The sequence below is a fragment of the Lutra lutra genome, chromosome 2, assembly GCF_902655055.1.
Source record: "Lutra lutra chromosome 2, mLutLut1.2, whole genome shotgun sequence".
NCBI classification, from domain to species: domain Eukaryota; kingdom Metazoa; phylum Chordata; class Mammalia; order Carnivora; family Mustelidae; genus Lutra; species Lutra lutra.
The window spans coordinates 41,749,508-41,769,149 of NC_062279.1; the positions used below are offsets into that span (position 1 = coordinate 41,749,508).

A 19,642-nucleotide genomic window follows, 5' to 3' on the forward strand; every position below is an offset into this window, starting at 1 on the left:
TTAGTACTCTGAATATATCATGCCAGCTCTTTCTGGCCTGCCAGGTCTCTGTGGATAAGTCTGCTGCCAATCTAATATTTTTACCATTGTTCGTTACAGACTTCTTTTCCCGGGCTGCTTTCAGGATCTTTTCTTTGTCACTAAGACTTGTCAATTTTACTATTAGGTGACGGGGTGTGGACCTATTCTTATTGATTTTGAGGGGGGTTCTCTGAACCTCCTGAATTTTGATGCTTGTTCCCTTTGCCATATTGGGGAAATTCTCTCCAATAATTCTCTCCAATATACCTTCTGCTCCCCTCTCTGTTTCCTCTTCTTCTGGAATCCCAATTATTCTAATGTTGTTTCGTCTTATGGTGTCACTTATCTCTCGAATTCTCCCCTCGTGGTCCAGTAGCTGTTTGTCCCTCTTTGGCTCAGCTTCTTTATTCTCTGTCATTTGGTCTTCTATATCGCTAATTCTTTCTTCTGCCTCATTTATCCTAGCAGTGAGAGCCTCCATTTTTGTTTTTTTTTTTATTTTTTTATTTTATTTTATTTTATTTTTTTAAAAGATTTTATTTATTTATTTTTCATAGAGAGAGAAGCGAGAGTGAGCACAGGCAGACAGAGTGGCAGGCAGAGACAGAGGGAGAAGCAGGCTCCCCGCCAAGCAAGGAGCCCGATGCGGGACTCGATCCCAAGACGCTGGGATCATGACCCGAGCCGAAGGCAGCTGCTTAACCAACTGAGCCACCCAGGCGTCCCAGAGCCTCCATTTTTGATTGCACCTCATTAATAGCTTTTTTGATTTCAACTTGGTTAGATTTTAGTTCTTTTATTTCTCCAGAAAAGGCTTTTATATCTCCCGAAAGGGTTGCTTTAATATCTTCCATGCCTTGTTCAAGCCCGGCTAGAACCTTGAGAATCGTCATTCTGAACTCTATATCTGACATATATCAATGTCTGTATTGATTAGGTCCCTAGCCTTTGGTACTGCCTCTTGTTCTTTTTTTTGTTGTGAATTTTTCTGCCTTGTCATTTTGTCCAGAAAAGAGTTTATGAAGGAGCAAGAAAAATACTAAAAGGGTGGCCACAACCCCAGGAAAATATGCTTTAGCCAAATCAGAAGAGATCCCAAATTGTGAGGGGGGGAGAAAGTGGATAAAAAGGGGTTCAGAAAGAAAAAAAAAGAAAGAAACTATTAAAAAAAAGAAAGCCGATAAAGAAAAAATATAAAAAGAGGAAAAAAAATATATACATTAGATAAACTATTTAAAAAACGTTAAAAAAGAAAATGGTAAAAGTTAAAAATATTTAGCAGAAAAAGAGAAAAAGAAAAAAAAATTGAAAAAGAAAAAAAAATTAAATTAACTGCATGGCTAAAAAATCATGGGGAGAAAGCCATGAGTTCCGTGCTTTGATTTCTTCTCCTCTGGAATTCCGCCGCTCTCCTTGGTATTGAAACTGCACTCCTTGGTAGGTGAACTTGGTCCTGGCTGGGTTTCCCGTTGATCTTCTGGGGGAGGGGCCTGTTGTAGTGATTCTCAAGCGTCTTTGCCCCAGGCGGAGTTGCACCGCTCTTTCCGGGGCCGCGCTGAGTAATCCGCTCGGGTTTGCTTTCGGGAGCTTTTGTTCCCTGAGTGCTTTCCATAGAGTCCGGAGGGCGGGAATGAAGATGGCGGCCTCCCGGTCTCCGGCCCGGAGGAGCCGAGAGTCGGGGACCCCTCTCCTCAGTGCGCCCTCAGAGAACAGCGCCCAATGACTCCAGTCACCCTGGCCTCCAAGCTGACCGAGCCTGCGACCGGTTCAAGGCAACCCCGAGCTGAGAGTCACTCTCGGCTCTGTCTCTGTAGCTGGCTTCCCCGTTCTAATACCGGTAAGCTCTGCGACACTCAGATACCCCCGAACCTTCTGCGACCCTGCGGGACCTGAGGCCGAGCTGACCCCGCCTGGGCTTCACCCCAGTTAAGCCTCTGGAACGATGTCCCTCAGCGGAACAGACTTTTAAAAGTCCTGATTTTGCTCCGTTGCTCCGCCGCTCGCCGGGAGCCGGCCCCTCCCCCCGCAGTCTATCTTCCCGTCGCTTTGGATTCACTTCTCCGCCAGTCCTACCTTTCAGATAGTGGTTGATTTTCTGTTTCTAGAATTGCTGTTCTTCTTCTCTTCAATCTCCCGTTGGATTTGTAGGTGTTTGCAATCTTTAGATAAGCTATTTAGCTGATCTCCCGCTACCCGAAGTAGTCTCAGCCTGCTACTTCTCCGCCATCTTGACTCCTCTCCCAGAACTTATATATATTTTAAAATAAAATTGAATAGAGTGAAAAAAGGAGTAGAATGGGGGCATAAATCTATAAAATGTTGATGTGAAAAAAATAAAAATTAAAAAGCAACTTAAAAACATATGTTTCAAAATAAGAATCTATTTGAAATGGGAAAAAGTTAATGAAAGAAAGAAAAGAAAGAAGGAAAGAAAATGTAAAATTTAGCCCGAAGGACAAACAAGTCATGAGGAAACATTTGGAGCTCAATATATTATTTTCCCCTGGTGCTGGAGTTTTCTTGCCTGTGGGATGCATAAGCTTGTCATCCACTTTTTCTTCCTGTTTTCTAGGGCAGGGGCTGTTGCTTGGCTTCTCATGTGTGTTTTCCTGGGTGTAGTCGCCCCTACTCCTGTGGGGGGATGGGCTTAAAGTGAGCTGGTCTTCAGTGTGGATTCTTTGTGTAATTTGGTGGATTTCCAAGCCTCTTCAGATGGTCAGAGCAAATATCTCTGTGAATACACCCTCCTGATCAACATATCTCTTCCTCTGGTGGAACTGAACTCCTCAGACTCGTGTGGTTTGCCGCCACTGGAACTCCCCCAGTGGGGTTCTCCAGGTGTCCCTGAGGATCACTGTTCCCTGTGTCTTTTTGGCTGTGAACAGTTGTGGCCTCCTGTGTGCAGCTCACACTGCTGCATCCAGGTCCTGACTACCTGCTGCCCTACTGTCTTTTCCATGGTATTGTCACCCCAAGAGCTGTTGCCCAGTCATGAGTGCAGCCTTTGTCTGCAGAAAACTCTGGAGAATCATGCAATTCATGCCCCCTTTCAGTTCTTCAGGGGGCTTCCCCAGGGCCCATGAGTGTCACTGAGCTCTGTGTCCTTGTGACTGTGAGTGGCTGCAGGCTCATGTGCACATCCCATTTTGCTGTTTGCAGATCATGGCTAGGTGTCATCCTACTGTCTTTTCCAGGGACACTGTCAGCCTGAGAGCTGTTGCCCAGTCATGGGCGCACTTGTTTTATCCCTGCCAGGGGATGGTAATCAGCCTGAGTTTCTGAACTTTTCATGGTGCTCAGGCAAGGAGTGGTTTCCTACTGGCCCTGCTCACAGTTTATGGCAATTGGAGCTGAGAGTCCCTTCTGGGCTTGTTGAACATAACCAGTTTCCCCACTCCACTGCTTGGGCACTCTATCAGTTCAAGCTCCCCAGTTCTTTCTGAGTCTTCTGTGATCCTGAGACCAAGATGACCCACTTAGAATTCTTCCCTGTTCATCCCCTATGCTATTTTCAGAAAGGGATGTCTCTCACTGGGGCAGATTTCTAAGAGTTCTGATTGTGTGCTCCAGTGTTATATTACTGTCCTGCAGTTGGCTTATGGAAGTTCCCTCCCCCCTCCATTTGTCTTCTGATATTTCCCCACAGATTCACAATTCTGCCCTCCTACTGTGCAAAAAGGTGTTGTTTCTCTGCTTTTAGAGGACCAAATACACTTCTTTTACATCTCAGGTTGACTTCATGTGGTTAAATTCAAGGGATCAGATGAAATGAGGTCTCCTACTGTGCTACTATCTTGCCTCCCCTTGGCTATGCAGGGTCTTTTCTGGTTCCATACAAATTTTAGGATTGCTTGTTCCAGCTCTGTGAAAAATGTCAATGGTATTTTGCATTAAATGTGTAGATAGCTCTGGGTAGCATAGACAATTTAACAATATTTATTCTTTCAATCCATGAGTATGGAATGTTTTCCCATTTCTTTATGTCTTCTTCAATTTCTTTCATACGTGTTCTGTCATTTTTAGAGTACAGGTCCTTTACCTCTTGGGTTAGGTTTATTCCTAAGGATCTTATGGTTTTTGGTGCAATTGTAAATGGAATAGATTCCCTAATTTCTCTTTCTTCTGGCTCATTTTTAGTGTATAGAAACACAAATGGTTTCTCTGCACTGATTTTATATCCTGCCATGTTGCTGAATTCTTGTATGAGTTCTAGCAATTTGGGGGTGGAATCTCTTGGGTTTTCCACACAAAGTATCATGTCATCTGCAAAGAAAGTTTGAATTCTTCTTTGCCAATTTGAATGCACTTTGCTTCTTTTTGTTGTCTGATTGCTGAGACTAGGACTTCCAGTACTATTTTGAACAATAATGCTGACAGTGGGCCTCCCTATTGTGTTCCTGACCTTAGGGGAAAAGTTCCTTTTTTTCCCATTGAAAATGATATTTGCTATGGGCTCTTCATGGATGGCTTTTAAGATACTGTACTATGTTCCTTCTATTCCTACACTTGAGACTTTTAATCAAGAAAGAATGTTGTATTTTGTCAAAATATTTTTCTGCAATTGATAGGATCATATAGTTCTGGTCCTTTCTTTTTATTAATGTGATCTATCACGTTGATTGATTTGTGAATGTTGAACCACCCTTGAAGCCCGGCACCACTTGGTCATGGTGAATAATCCTTTTAATGTATCGTTGGATCCAATGGCTTGTATTTGGTGAGTATTTTGACATCCCTGTTCATCAGAGATATGTGTCTGTAATTCTCCTTTTTATGGAGTCTTTGTCTGGGATCAAGGTAATGCTGGCATCATAGAATGAGTTTGAAAGTTTTCTTTCCTTTTTTATTTTTTGAAACTGCTTCAGTAGAATAGGTATTATTTCTTCTTTAAATGTTTGGTAGAATTCCCCTGGGTAACCATCCAGCCCTGGACTCTAGTCTTTTGTGAGAGTTTGGATTACTGCTTCAATTTCCTTTCTGGTTATGGGCCTGTTCAGATTTTCTACTTCTTCCTTTTTCTTTTTTCTTTTTTTTTTTTTTTATTTGCAAGCTTCTAAGAATGCATCAATTTCTTCCAGATTGCCTAATTTGTAGACATATGGTTGCTCAAAATATGTTCTAAAAATTGTATTTCCTTGGTGTTGGTCATGATCTCTCTTATTTCATTCATGATTTTATTAATTTGGGTCATTTTTTTCTTTTTGATAATTCTTCCAGAGGTCTATTGCTCTTATTCTTTTAAAGAATCAGCATTGATCTGTTCTCCTATTCTTCTGGCTTCTATTTCATTGATTTCTGCTTAATCTTTATTATTTCCCTTCTCTTGCTTGGCTTAGGCTTTATTTGCTGTTCTTTCTCCAGGTCCTTTAGGTATAAACTTAGTTTATGTATTCAATATTTTTGGAGTTTTTAGAGAAAGACTTGTATTGCAATGTACTTCCCTTTTAGGACCACCTTTGCTGTATCCCAAGATTTTGTACAGCTGTTTTTTCATTTTCATTTCCTTCCATGAATTTTTAAAATCTTTATTTTCCTGGTTACCCATTCCTTCTTTAGCAGGATGCTCATTAACCTCCAAGTATTTGAGTCCCTTCCAAATTTCCTCTTGTGATTCAAGTTTCAAACCCTTGTGGTCTGCAAACATGCAGGGAATAATCTCAGTCTTTTGGTACTAGCAGAGACCTGCTTTGTGACCTGTATGTGATTTATTCTGGAGATAGTTCCATATACACTCGAGAAGAATATGTATTCTGTTGCTTTAGGTTGTAATACTCTGTGTATATTTGTTACATCCATCTGATCCAGTACATCATTCAAAGCCCTCATTTCCCTGTTGATCTTCTGCTTAGCTGAGTGGGGTGCTGAAGTCCCTTACTATTATCGTATTGTTATCAATGTGTTTCTTTAATTGTGTTATTACTTGGTTGATATATTGGTTGCTCCCAAGTTAGAGGCATACATATTTGCCATTATTAGATCTTTTGGGGATAGACACTTTAAATATATGATATAGTGTCCCTCTTTATCTCTTTGGCTTAAAATAATTTGTCTGATATAAGGATTACTACCTCAGCTTTCTTTTATGTCCATTAGCATTATAAATAATTCTCCACCTCCCCCTTTCAATCTGGATGCATCTTTGGGTCTAAAGTGAGTGTCTTGTAGATAGCATATGGATGGGTTTTGCTTTTTTATCCAATCTGATACCCTGTGTCTTTTGATCGGAGCATTTAGCCAATTTACATTCAGAGTAACCATTAAAAGATATGAATTTAGTGCCATTGTAATATCTTTAAGTTCTTTTTTCTATATATAATCTCTGTTTCCTTCTGTTTTATGTTAATCTTGGTCTCTCTTTGCTTACAGGATCCCCTTAATATTTCTTGTGGTGCTGTCTTGGTGGTCACATATTTTTAAATTTCTGCTGTCCTGGAAACTCTTGATCTCTCCTTCCATTCTTAATTACAGCCTTGCTGGATAAAGTATTCTTGGCTGTATGTTTTTCTCTTTTATACCCTGAGTATATCATGACAGCCTTTTCCAGTCTGTCAGGTCTCTGTGGATTAAATCTGATGTCAGTCTAATATTCCTACCCCAGAGTTGAGAACGTTTTGTCTCCAGGTGCTTTCAGGATTTTTTCTTTATCTTTGAAATTTGCAAGCTTCCTTAGTATATGTCAGGGTGTTGATCTATTTTCATTGATTTTGGGAGGTGTCTTCCCCATGAATGCCTTTTTCCTTCTCCAGATTAGAGATGTTCTCAGATCCCTCAAATATACTTTCTGGCCCTCTTTTTTTCCTCTCCCTTAGGCAGTCTAGTATTACTGATTTTTTTTTTTTTATGGCATTACTGATTTCTCAAAACCTCCCTTCATGGTCTGTTAGCTGTTTTTCTCTTTTCCTCAGCTTCCTTGATCTCCATCAACTTGTCTTCTATGTCACTTACCATCTCTTCTGCCTCTATCTCTTCTGCCTCTTCTGGCTATTAGAGCATCCAATTTAGACTGCATCTCAGTTAGAGCATTTTAAATTTAGGCCTGATTAGATCTCATTTCTTTCTTTCTTTTTTTTTTTTAAAGATTTCATTTATTTATTTGACAGAGAGAGATCACAAGCAGGCAGAGAGGCAGGCAGAGAGACAGGAGGAAGCAGGCTCCCCGCTGAGCAGAGAGCCCAATGCGGGACTCGATCCCAGGACTCTGAGATCATGACCTGAGCTGAAGGCAGCAGCTTAACCCACTGAGCCACCCAGGCGCCCTAGATCTCATTTCTGCAATAAGACATTCTTTAGTGTCTTTATGCTTTCTTCAAGCCCAGATAGTAGCTTAATAAATTGTTATCCTGAATTCCATCTCTGACATTTTACTTATATTCACATCCATTAGATCTGTGGCAGAGTATTACCTCTGGATCTTTTTTTTTTTGTTTTGTTTTGAATTCCTCCTTCTAGTCATTTTGCCTAAAGAGGTGTGGATGAATGGATGGGAAAAAACCCCCACAAATATCAACCCCAGCTCAAGGAAAATGCACATAGCTAAATCTGAAGTGTCAGAAACCCCAAAGAAGTAGGGGAAGGGGAAGAGAGAATAAAATCCTCCAGGTGAACAAAACAGAGTGATCCACTTGGTCCTGGGTATATTTTGGTCTCTATGTTAGAGGACACTAAATCCCAAAATCGTAAATAAAGCAAAACTTATATATACACAAAAATAAAATTGAATACAGTGAAAGGAAGCCAAAGCTGAAGAATATGTCTAGAAATGTAAATATAAAAAAATGAAAGGTTAAAAAGACTTAAGAACAAAGAATTGATAAAATAAGAAATTTGTTGAAAAAGGAAAGAAAGAGAAAATTTTAAACTGAAATATAAAGGAATCATGAGGAACAACCTCAAATTCTACATACTATTTTCCCTTAAAGCTGCAAGTTTGCAGCACTGTGTGCTCTGTAAGTTGGGTATTCCCTGTTTTTCCAGCTGGTCTCTGGGGCAGGGCCTGCTGCATTGATTCTCAGTTGTGTTCGTCTTGGCTGAGTTGCACCAACACTGGTGGGGTGGGGGAGGTGCTCAGTGTAAGGTGTTTCTGGTTTTTCTATGTGGCTTTTGTTCCCTAAAGGCTTTCCAGACCTCTTTAGATGAAAGTAAAAATGGCTGTGCCCCGATCTATAGCCCCAAGCCAAAAGATTGTAGTCCCTTTCTTCAGTAAACCCTTAGGGATAAGCATTTTTCACTTTGTGTGTGTCACACTCTACAGAGTCCTATGGTATGTGCCTGCACTGATCCTCCTGGGGGAAGAGGGAGGGTCGCACATTTCTGTCTTTTTCAGCAACCCCCACCCCAACCAGAACTCATTCACCTAGTCATGTGTTCACCCACACACCTTCCCTACTGGGGGAAGGTGGGGGTCACCCACCTCTATCCTTGAAGGGGCCCTGCAAGGAGAGCATTCACCCAGTGGTGCACATGTCCCCATTACCCCTCCTGGGTGAAGGCAGAAGGACACATCTTTAACTGACTTTTGCAATCCCCCTGCCCCCCACTGAGAGGTGTCGCCAGAGTCTGCAGGGTTCATGGCTTATGGTGAACCAAGCTAAGAGCCTCCTCCTGGGATTGCAGATGGTAACCAGTTTACCCACTCCAATGCTGGGGAACTCTGTTGGCTCAGGGATCCCCATGCTCTCTGTGACACCAGGGAACCTGAGACCACACTGTTCCACCTAGGATTCTGCCCCACTTCACCAAACAACACCTTTCATGCAGGGATGTCTCTCACTGGAGCAGATTTCTAAGGGTTCAGATTTTGTGCTCTGGGGCTTTATCACTTTCTGGTAGCTGGCTTACAGAGGCTCCCTCTCCTCCACCGTTTATCCTCTGATATATCCCCTCCATTTCACTTCACACTCTTACCTTGTAAAAAGTGGTCGCTTTCTATTTGTAGAATTCCAGCAATTTTTTTTATTATATCTCAGGTTGAATTCATAGGTTATCAGAGTGATTTGATAGTTATCTAGCTAAATTCAGGGTACCAGATGAAACGAGGTCCCCTACTCTTCCACCAGTTTGTCTCTCTTTCATGTTTTTTATCCCCTACATTCTGATTTTATCCTGTTTCTAAATTTAAGTAGTTAACATATAGTGCATTATTGGTTTCTGGAATAGAATTCAGTAATTCATCACTTAGAAACAACACCCAGTGCTCATCACATGTGTCTTATTTTTACTTCTAAAGATTTTATATATCTATATATATATATATCTATATATGTATATTATGATAGATTATGAGATAGAGCATGAGCAGGGGCAGGAGCAGAGGGTGAGAGAGAAGGAGACTCCCCACTTAGCAGGGAGCCCAATGTGGGACTTGGTCCCAGGACCGTGGGATCATGACCTGAGCGAGCTGAAGGCAGACACTTAACTGAGTAAGCCACACAGGTGCCTCAACAAAGGTGCCTTCTTTAATACTGATCATCCATCTGGCCCATCTACCACCCACCCCCCTCCATCAACCCTGTTTGTTCTCTATAGTTAAGAGTCACTTATGACTTGTTTCCCTCTTCCCTTTTCATCTTTTACCATGTCTCATATGTTCATCTATTTTCTTTCTTAAATTCCACAAATGAGTGAGACCATATGGTATTTGTCTTTCTATGATTTATTTCATGTGGCATAATACACTCTAGTTGGGTTTACATCATTGCAAATGGAAGACTTCATTCTTTTTGATGGATGAATAATATTCCACTATATATACTGTATGCAATAGAGGTGGCAAATATATGTATATAAAACCTCTTCTTTATCCATTCATCAGTTGATGGACATTTGGTCTCTCTCCATAGTTTGGCTATTGTTGATAATGTTGCTATAACATCGGGGTGCATGTACCCCCCTTGAATCTGTATTTTTGTATCTTTTTGTTAAGTACCTAAGAATGCAATTGTTGGATTGTAGGAGTTCTATTTTTAGCTTTTTGAGGAACATCTAAACTGTTCTCCAGAGTGGCTACATCAGTTTTCATTCCCACCAACAGGGCAAGAGGGTTCCCCTTTTTCCATACCCTCTTTGACACCTGTTCTTTCTTTGTTGTTAACTAACCATTCTGATTGGTGAGGTGATATCCCACTGTAGTTATGATTTTTATTTCCCTGATGATGAGTGATGTTAAGCACTTTTGATGTGTCTGTTAGCCATTTGTATGTCTTCTTTGGAGAAGTGTCTATTCATGTCTTCCATGTATTTCTTAACTGGGTTATTTGTTTTTCGGGGATATTGAGTTTGATAAATTCTTTACAGATCTTGATACTAACCCTGTATCTGTAAGGTCATTTGCAAATATCTTCTCCCATTCCGTGGGCTGCATTTTAATCTTACTGCTTGTCTCCTTCATTATGAAGAAGGTTTTTATTTTGATGAAGTCCCAATTATTCATTTTTGCTTTTGTTTTCCTTGCCTCTGGTGTTGGGTCTAGCAAGAAGTTGTTGCAGCCTAGGTCAAAGAGGTTTATGCCTATGTTCTTCTCTAGGATTTTGGTGGTTTCCTGTCTCACACTGAGTCTTTTGAATTTACTTTTTGTGTATGGTTTAAGAAAATGGTCCAGTTTCATTTTGTGCATGTAGCTGTCCAGTTTTCCCAACACTATTTTTTGAAGGTACTTTTTTCCCACTGGATATTCTTTCCTGCTCTATTGAAGATTAGTTGACCATATAGTTGTGGATCCATTTCTGGGCTCTTTATTCTGTTCCATTGATCTATGTGTCCGTTTTTGTGCCAGTACCATACTGTTTTGATGACTACACCTTTGTAATGTTAAATGCTGATATTTTTAAGGGTAAAATTTTCTTTGCTATAATGTGTGAACATTGAAGAAATATGGTAGTTAATTGATAAATTGGGTGATACAGACATTTATTATTTTATTTTCTCTAGTATATGTTTAAAACTTTTTATAATAAAAAGTTTCAGGACATGAAGTAATACCAAAGGCCATTTTTACTCCTTATACTAAATGGTAAAAAATTTATCACCATGTTTGGGCACAAGCTTTCTCTCCAAGGAAATATTAAATATATTTTTAAGCTTTTTTTCTACTTCTTCCTCATTCAGTATCTTAAACTCTATCAAATCCATATTGTCTTTAAAATTGAATTTCCTGGGGCACCTGGGTGGCTCAGTGGGTTAAGCCGCTGCCTTCGGCTCAGGTCATGATCTCAGAGTCCTGGGATCGAGCCCCGAATTGGGCTCTCTGCTCAGCAGGGAGTCTGCTTCCTCCTCTCTCTGCCTGCCTCTCTGCCTGCTTGTGATCTCTCTGTCAAATAAATAAATAAAATCTTAAAAAAAAATAAAATTGAATTTCCTTTGGGAGAGGGGGGGTGGGGTTATGGATATTGGGGAGAGTATGTGCTATGGTGAGTGCTGTGAAGTGTGTAAACCTGGCGATTCGCAGACCTGTACCCCTGGGGATAAAGATATATGTTTATAAAAAATAAAAAAAAATTGAATTTCCTATAGGAAAGGGTGCAGCCCACTAAACAGTGAACCCCTTCAGAGGTCTGCAAGGAACAGAATGACTTGCTTGTAAGCACAGATGTTGGAGATATCTGAAGGTATGTATTCACAGACTCAAAATCTTCAATTGTTCGGGGTTCAAGAGTAAAGGAGTATATTTTTTGGTATTTGTTCTTTTCCAGAAGATCAGAATTAAGAAATTCTTGATTTGAAATGTATTGTTCTCTTCTGATTTGATCCAAGTACCAGATTCCTTTGTCTTCTGTCAAGTGGAAGATGCAAGGCACCTGAGGCTGATCCTTCCCAGAAATTAACTCTAGAGTCTGCCACATCTGGTAAGAGCGTCCAAACCCAGCATCCACTATGTAATTCCTGCCATCAGTAGTCACCTTCAGCAGAAGATGAATCATAGCATTGCTATATTTGTTGGCTGGAGTACTGTAAACATACCTTCCCAACATTGTGGTCTCAAAACCAATTGTGGTCAGAGCTCAATACAGAAGATGATTGACCTGGAGACACCACTCACCATGGTTCCTCTTCACAATTTGATCAAAAATGGCCTATAAGCCCAATTCCATGGCTTCCCCACAATGGATGTTAAGGTTCTCAAAAGGAATGGTTTGGATCTGGTGCTGAAGAATGTCAGTTAATGTTTCCAAGTCCAGTTTCTTCCTAGAGTTCCTATACCCAATTCTTTCAAAATATGCTTCAATGTCCATGATCCCTTGAAGGAAGTACAACAAAACAGAAATAATACATTACATTTGCACTGGATTTCTTTGATTAGCCTAATTATAACTAATGTATTTTAAATATATAAATGCAGTCAGTGGTTATAAGTATCCATAATCATAAATCTTTTGTTTAGTAATTTTATTGTATAAATTACTTTTGTACATATAAACTCACTTAGTAGACTTAGTAGCCCTGTAGGAAAACTATTATAACTTCTTTCATATTTTAAGCACGAGAATTTGGAAATCCATCGTAAGTGAGGAGTGAAACTATAAAAACAGTTTACATGTGGTTTTCTTCATGATGAACAAAACAAGGTCCAAATTGGTATCAAAATAAGGTTTACAAATAGTTCCTAATATAAATAGAGTTATATAAAGGAGTCTATTGATTTCATGGTACCTGATCCACTCAATTTCCCCTTTAGATAACATAAAATTATCTGGCCAAATATTCCCACTCAAAGATTATATTCATTTGTGCATTGATTTATTAATCCATTCAATGTATTTTCTGAATACCAACTATGTATTTCCTACTGATCTCCTTGCTTGCCCTCAGAAATCTTACACTTTAGTGATAGTTGGATGACATAGATTGTAAATTGGATAAACTAATAAAACATTAAATTTCTCTGAAAATAAATTAAAAAAATGTTTAAAAAAAAAACATTAAATTTCTTAGATTCCAAAAAGTGTCCTGTGGAAGACTAAAGCAAAGAAAGTAGACACGTTATACACTGAGAAAACTAATTTAGAATAAAGTGATCAAAGAAAGCATCATTGTGACCTTAAGGATGTGAAAGAATGAGCCATGTCTACATGTGTGGGGAATACCATTCAGGCAGAAGAAACAAAGAAAAAAAAAACGTCTCAAAGTAGAACCTGCCTAGAGTGCTCAGAGAACTTATAGGAGGCCAGAGTGAGTGGGAGAGAATGTGAACTGAGATGAGATAAGACAACTAACATATCCTATAAAAAATACTAGCCTTTTGGCTTGAACTCTGAGATCAGAATCATAGTGAGAAGGGCAGTGGAGGAAGTTGCAGTTTAAGCAAAGTGTACCAAAATCATTTTGATGTTTCTGGCTATTACATGAAGAATAAGCTGTATACATTCAGCTAAATAGACTGGTGACACAGGTAGACCAATTAAAAACATGTATGTTCTAGGACCAGTACTCTCCTCATGAATGGTATGTTATCCAAATCAAGTCAATAAGACTCTATTGAAGGGATACTTCAGAAACCTAAACAGATAATTTCTGCTGAAGGGCTAAGAACTGGTAGGGTATCTTCTCAAAGCTACTAGGAGAACTTGCTGAAAAATAATATCAATAAAAATTTATGGAGTTGAGGAATGAAAAGCAGGAGGAAAAAAAAAAGATGAGAAAGATTGAACCAAATTTTAAATTATCTCTTGACTTTCTGTTAAGGTGAGGTAGCAGAAAAAAAAATTCCTTATTTTTATTAAATCCAATGTAGAAAACATTCTGCCCCTGCTGTTGAAGAGCCCTAATCCCATGTAGATGCTAATTTTAACAGTAGTGCACTACCATTGTTAGTATGACATAGACTGAGGTGACATGATACAAAAGGCCCTGTTCCCTAGGCTAATGGTGATAAGCTATGTGTTTCTATTATCTTTTTATTCTTATTTCTTTTGTATTGTGTTTTTCTTTCTTAGTCAGCTCTTCCCATTTTGCTAGGGTTTTAACTTTCTTTATTTTTTTAATGTCTGCAACATTATTTTCTCCAAATCTATTAAGTTTATTTCATCTGTTCTCATCTTATTTGCATTGATGTCCTTTACCAACATGTACAAAGGCTCTAAAACTACCACTCAGAGATGGAGAAACTATTGTAATTGAGCCATACCATCCAAAACCCTCTCTGATTCTATACCCAGAAGCACTGTTGAATAAGTAAGGAGGACAGTGATATGGCACAAAAGAAATATGGTTTAGACATGCTTGAGCATTAAAAAAATTTAGTTAACATAATTTTCCCTTTTCATTTTAGTTAACATAAATTATATTATTAGTTTCAGAGGTAGAATTTAGTGATTCATCACTTACATAAAACACCTAGTGCTCGTGACATTAAGTGCCCACCCAATTACCTTACACCCCTACCCACCTCCCTTCCAGCAACCCTCAGTTTCTTTCCTATAGCTAAGATTCTTATTTTTTTTAAACTTAATAAAGGTTTTCTCCCCCCCCATAGGATAGGTTTCATACTTTATTTTTTTTTAATTTTTTAAATTTATTTTCAGTGTAACAGTATTCATTGTTTTTGCACCACACCCAGTGCTCCATGCAATCCGTGCCCTCTCTAATACTCACCACCTGGTTCCCCCAACCTCCCACCCCCCGCTCCTTCAAAACCCTCAGATTGTTTTTCAGAGTCCATCGTCTCTCATGGTTCACCTCCCCTTCCAATTTCCCTCAACTTCTTTCTCCTCTCCATCTCCCTTTGTCTTCCCTGCTATTTGTTATGCTCCACTAATCAGTGAAACCATATGATAATTGACTCTCTCTGCTTGACTTATTTCACTCAGCATAATCTCTTCCAGTCCCGTCCATGTTGCTACAAAAGTTGGGGATTCATCCTTTCTGATGGAGGCATAATACTCCATTGTGTATATGGACCACATCTTCCTTATCCATTCGTCCATTGAAGGGCATCTTGGTTCTTTCCACAGTTTGGCAACCGTGGCCTTTGCTGCTATAAACATTGGGGTACAGATGGCCCTTCTTTTGACTCCATCTGTATCTTTGGGGTAAATACCCAGTAGTGCAATGGCAGGGTCATAAGGGAAGCTCTATTTTTAATTTCTTGAGGAATCTCCACACTGTTTTCTCCAAAGTGGCTGCACCAACTTGCATTCCCACCAAGAGTGTAAGAGGGTTCCCCTTTCTCCACATCCCCTCCAACACATGTTGTTTCCTGTCTTGCTAATTTTGGCCATTCTAACTGGTGTAAGGTGGTATCTCAATGTGATTTTAATTTGAATCTCCCTGATGGCTAGTGATGATGAACATTTCCTCATGTGTCTGATAGTCATTTGTATGTCTTCATTGGAGAAGTGTCTGTTCATATCTTCTGCATATTTTTTGATATGATTGTCTGTTTTGTGTGAGTTGAGTTTGAGGAGTTCTTCATAGATCCTGGATATCAACCTTTTGTCTGTACTGTCATTTGCAAATATCTTCTCCCATTCCGTGGGGGTTGCTTCTTTGTTTTGTTGACTGTTTCCTTTGCAGTGCAGAAGCTTTTGATTTTGATGAAGTCCCAAAAGTTCATTTTTGCTTTTGTTTCCTTTGCCTTCGGAGACATATCTTGAAAGAAGTTGCTGTGGCTGATATCGAAGAGATTACTGCCTATATTCTCCTCTAGGATTCTGATGGATTCCTGTCTCACATAGAGGTCTTTTATCCATTTTGAGTTTATTTTTGTGTACGGTGTAAAAGAATGGTTGAGTTTCATTCTTCTACATATAGCTGTCCAGTTTTCCCAGCAGCATTTATTGAAGAGACTGTCTTTTTTCCACTGTATATTTTTTCCTGTTTTGTCAAAGATTATTTGACCATAGAGTTGAGGCTCCATATCTGGGCTCTGTACTCTGTTCCACTGGTCTATGTGTCTGTTTTTATGCCAGTACCATGCTGTCTTGGTGATCACAGCTTTGTAGTAAAGCTTGAAATCAGGTAACGTGATGCCACCAGTTTATTTTTGTTTTTCAACATTTCCTTAGCGATTCGGGGTCTCTTCTGATTCCACACAAATTTTTGGATTATTTGCTCCATCTCAAAACTGTTAATCAAATAAAGAGTCATATTGATATGAATACATTAATAGTAGGAGATCTTAACATGCCTCTCAGAAATAGACAGATCATCGAAGCAGAAAATCAATAAAGAAACAAGAGCCTTGAATGACACATTGGACCAGATAGACCTCATAGATATATACAGAACATTCCACCCTAAAACAACAGAATACTCATTCTTCTCAAGTGCACATGGAACCTTCTCAAGAATAGACCACATACTGGGTCACAAATCAGGACTCAGCTGATACCGAAAGACTGAGTATATTCCCTGCACATTCTCAGATCACAATGCTTTGAAACTGGAGCTCAATCACAAGGAAAAGTTTGGAAGGAACTCAAACACCCGGAAGCTAAAGACCACCTTTCTTAAGAATGCTTGGATCAACCAGGAGATCAAAGAAGAACTGAAACAATTCATGGAAACCAATGAGAAAGAAGACACTTCGGTCCAAAACCTATGGGATACAGCAAAGGTGGTCCTAAGGGGGAAATACATAGCCATCCAAGCCTCCCTCAAAAAAATTGAAAAATCCAGAACATACCAGCTGTCTCTACACCTTAAAGAACTGGAGAATCAACAACAAATCAAACCAACTCCACACATAAGAAGGGAAATAATCAAGATTAGAGCAGAGATCAATGAGGTAGAAACCAGAGATACAGTAGAACGTATCAATGAAACTAGAAGTTGGTTTTTTGAAAGAATCAATAAGATTGATAAACTGTTGGCCACACTAATCCAAAAGAAAAGAGAGAAAGCCCAAATTCATAAAATTATGAATGAAAAGGGAGAGATCACAACTAACACCAAGGAAGTAGAAACAATCATCAGAAGTTATTATCAACAGTTATATGCCAATAAGCTAAGCAACCTAGATGAAATGGATGCATTCCTGGAAAACTATAAACTCCCAAAATTGAACCAGGAAGAAATTGACAACCTGAATAGACCGATATCTAGTAACGAGATTGAAGCAGTGATCAAAAACCTCCCAAAAAACAAGAGCCCATGACCTGATGGATTCTCTGGGGAATTCTACCAAACTTTCAAAGAAGAAATAACACCTATTCTCCTGAAGCTGTTTCAAAAAATTGAAGCAGAAGGAAAATTTCCAGACTCTTTCTATAGCTAAGATTCTTATGGTTTTCCTTCCTCTCTGTTTTTATTTTACTTTGTTTATCCTTCCTTTCCCCTATTTTCATCTGTTTTGTTTCTTAAATTCCACATATGAGAAAAATTATATGATATTTCTCTTTCTTTGACATTATTTATCTTAGCATAATACCATATGGTTACATCTACATCATTGTAAATGGCAAGATTTCATTTTTTTGATGGCTGAGTAACCTTCCATTATATATATCAATCACATCTTTGTCCATGCATCCTCCATACACATGTGGACTCTTTCTATATTTTGGCTCTTGTGGACATTGTTGCATAAACATTGAAGTGCGTGTGCCTCTCTGAATCACTATGTTTGTATCCTTCGGATAATATCTAGTGTAATTACTGGGTCATAGGGTAGGTCTATTTTTTTTTAAATTTTTTAGATTTAATTTTAGCGTAACAGTATTCATTGTTTTTGCACCACACCCAGTGCTCCATGCAATCCGTGCCCTCTCCAATACCCACCACCTGGTTCCCCCAACCTCCCACCCCCCGCCCTTCAAATACCTCAGATTGTTTTTCAGAGTCCATAGTCTCTCATGGTTCATCTCCCCTTCCAATTTCCCTCAACTCACTTATTTGTGGAGCATAACAAATAGCATGGGGGACAAGGGGAGTTAGAGAGGAGAAGGGAGTTGAGGGTGGGTCTATTTTTAACTTTTTAAAGAACCTCCATATAGTTTTCCAGAGTGGCTGCACCAGTTTGCATTTCAACCAACAGAGTAAGAGGTTTTCTCTTTCTCCACATCTTTGCCAACATCTGTTGTTCCTGAGTTGTTAATTTTAGCCATTCTGACTGATGTGAGGTGTGTATCATTTTTTGACTTATATTTCTTTGATATTGAGTGACATTGAACATTTTTTCATGTGTCTTTTGGCCATTTGCATGTCTTCCTGTAGAAAAATATCTGTTCATGTCTTCCATCCATTTCTTGACTAGATGATGATGATTATTATTATTATTATTATTTTCGGTGTTGAGCTTGGTAAATTCTTTATAGATTTTGGATATTAACCTTTTACCTGTTATGTCATTAATGAATATCTTCTTCCATTCTGTAGGTTGTCTTTTAGTTTTGTTGACTATTTCTTTTGCTGTGCAAAATCTTTGTATTTTGACAAAGTACTGATAGTTCATTTTTGCTTTTATTTCCCTTGCCTTTGAAGATGTATGTGGCCAGAAGTTACCGGCAATGTGGTCAAAGAGGTTGACGCTTGTGTTCGCCACTAGGATTTTGATGGTTTACTTGTCTCACATTTAGGAATTTCATCTATTTTGAATTTATTTTTGTGTATGGGGTAATAAAATGGTCCAGTTTCATTCTTCTACATGTGGCTGTCCAGTTTTCCTAACACCATTTGTTAAAGAGACTGTTTTGTTTTTTGTTTTTTGCTTTTCCCCATTGGGTATTCTTTCCGGCCTTGTTGAAGATTAGTTGCCTATAGAGTTGAAGTTCTATTTCTGGGTTTGCTATTCTGGTCCATGGTGACTGTTTTTGGGCCAGTACCATGGTTACAGATTTGTAATACAGCTTGAAGTCTAGAATTGTGATGTCACCAGCTTTGTTTTTTTCATTATCCTTTCCTTCCTTCTTTTCTTTTCAGTTTTTTTCTTTCTTTTCTTTTCTTTCTTTTGTACTTTCAATCTTCCTTTCAAGATTTTATTTATCTGACAGAAAGAAAGTATAAGCAGGGAGATCAGCAGAGGGATAGGGAGCCTGATGTGAGGCTCAATCCCAGGACCGTGAGATCACAACCTGAGCTAAAGGCAAATGTTTGACCAACTGAGCCACCTGGTACCCCTGGTGTTCTTTTTTTTTTTTTTTTAACATTTCTTCTGTTTTTCAAGGTCTTTTCTTGTGTCATACAAATTTTAGGATTGTTTGTTCCAGCTTTGAAAATGCTAGTGACATTTTGATAGGGATTGCTTTAAATGAATAGATTGCTTTGGGGAGAATAGACAATTTAACAATATTTGTTCCTCTAGTCCATGAACATGGAATGTCTTTGCATTTCTTTGTGTCTTTCTCAATTTCTTTCATAAGTGTTCTGTAGTTTTCAGAGTACAGATATATTACCTCTTTGGTTAGGTTTATTCCTAGGTATCTTATGGATTTTTGTAAAATTGTAAATGGAATAGATTTCTTGATTTCTTTCTGCTGTTTCATTGTTAGAGTATAGAAATGCAACAGACTTCTGTGTGTTGATCTTACATCCTGCAACTTTGCTGAATTTCTGTATTACTTTTAGCAATTTTTGGGTGGAGTCTTTTGGATTTCCAACATAGAGTATCATGTCATCTGTGAAGAGTGAAAGTTTGCCTTCCTTTTTGCTGATTTGGAAGCCTTTCATTTCTTTTTGTTGTTTTTTTGCT

The 19,642-nt window shown here is 38.9% G+C and overlaps 1 pseudogene; it reads right to left on the reverse strand.

Moving 5' to 3' along the window:
• Window positions 1–10,992: 10,992 nt before the first annotated feature.
• The window catches only part of LOC125092827 (arylamine N-acetyltransferase 1-like), a 44,920-nt pseudogene continuing 36,270 nt past the window's right edge, over window positions 10,993–19,642 (reverse strand).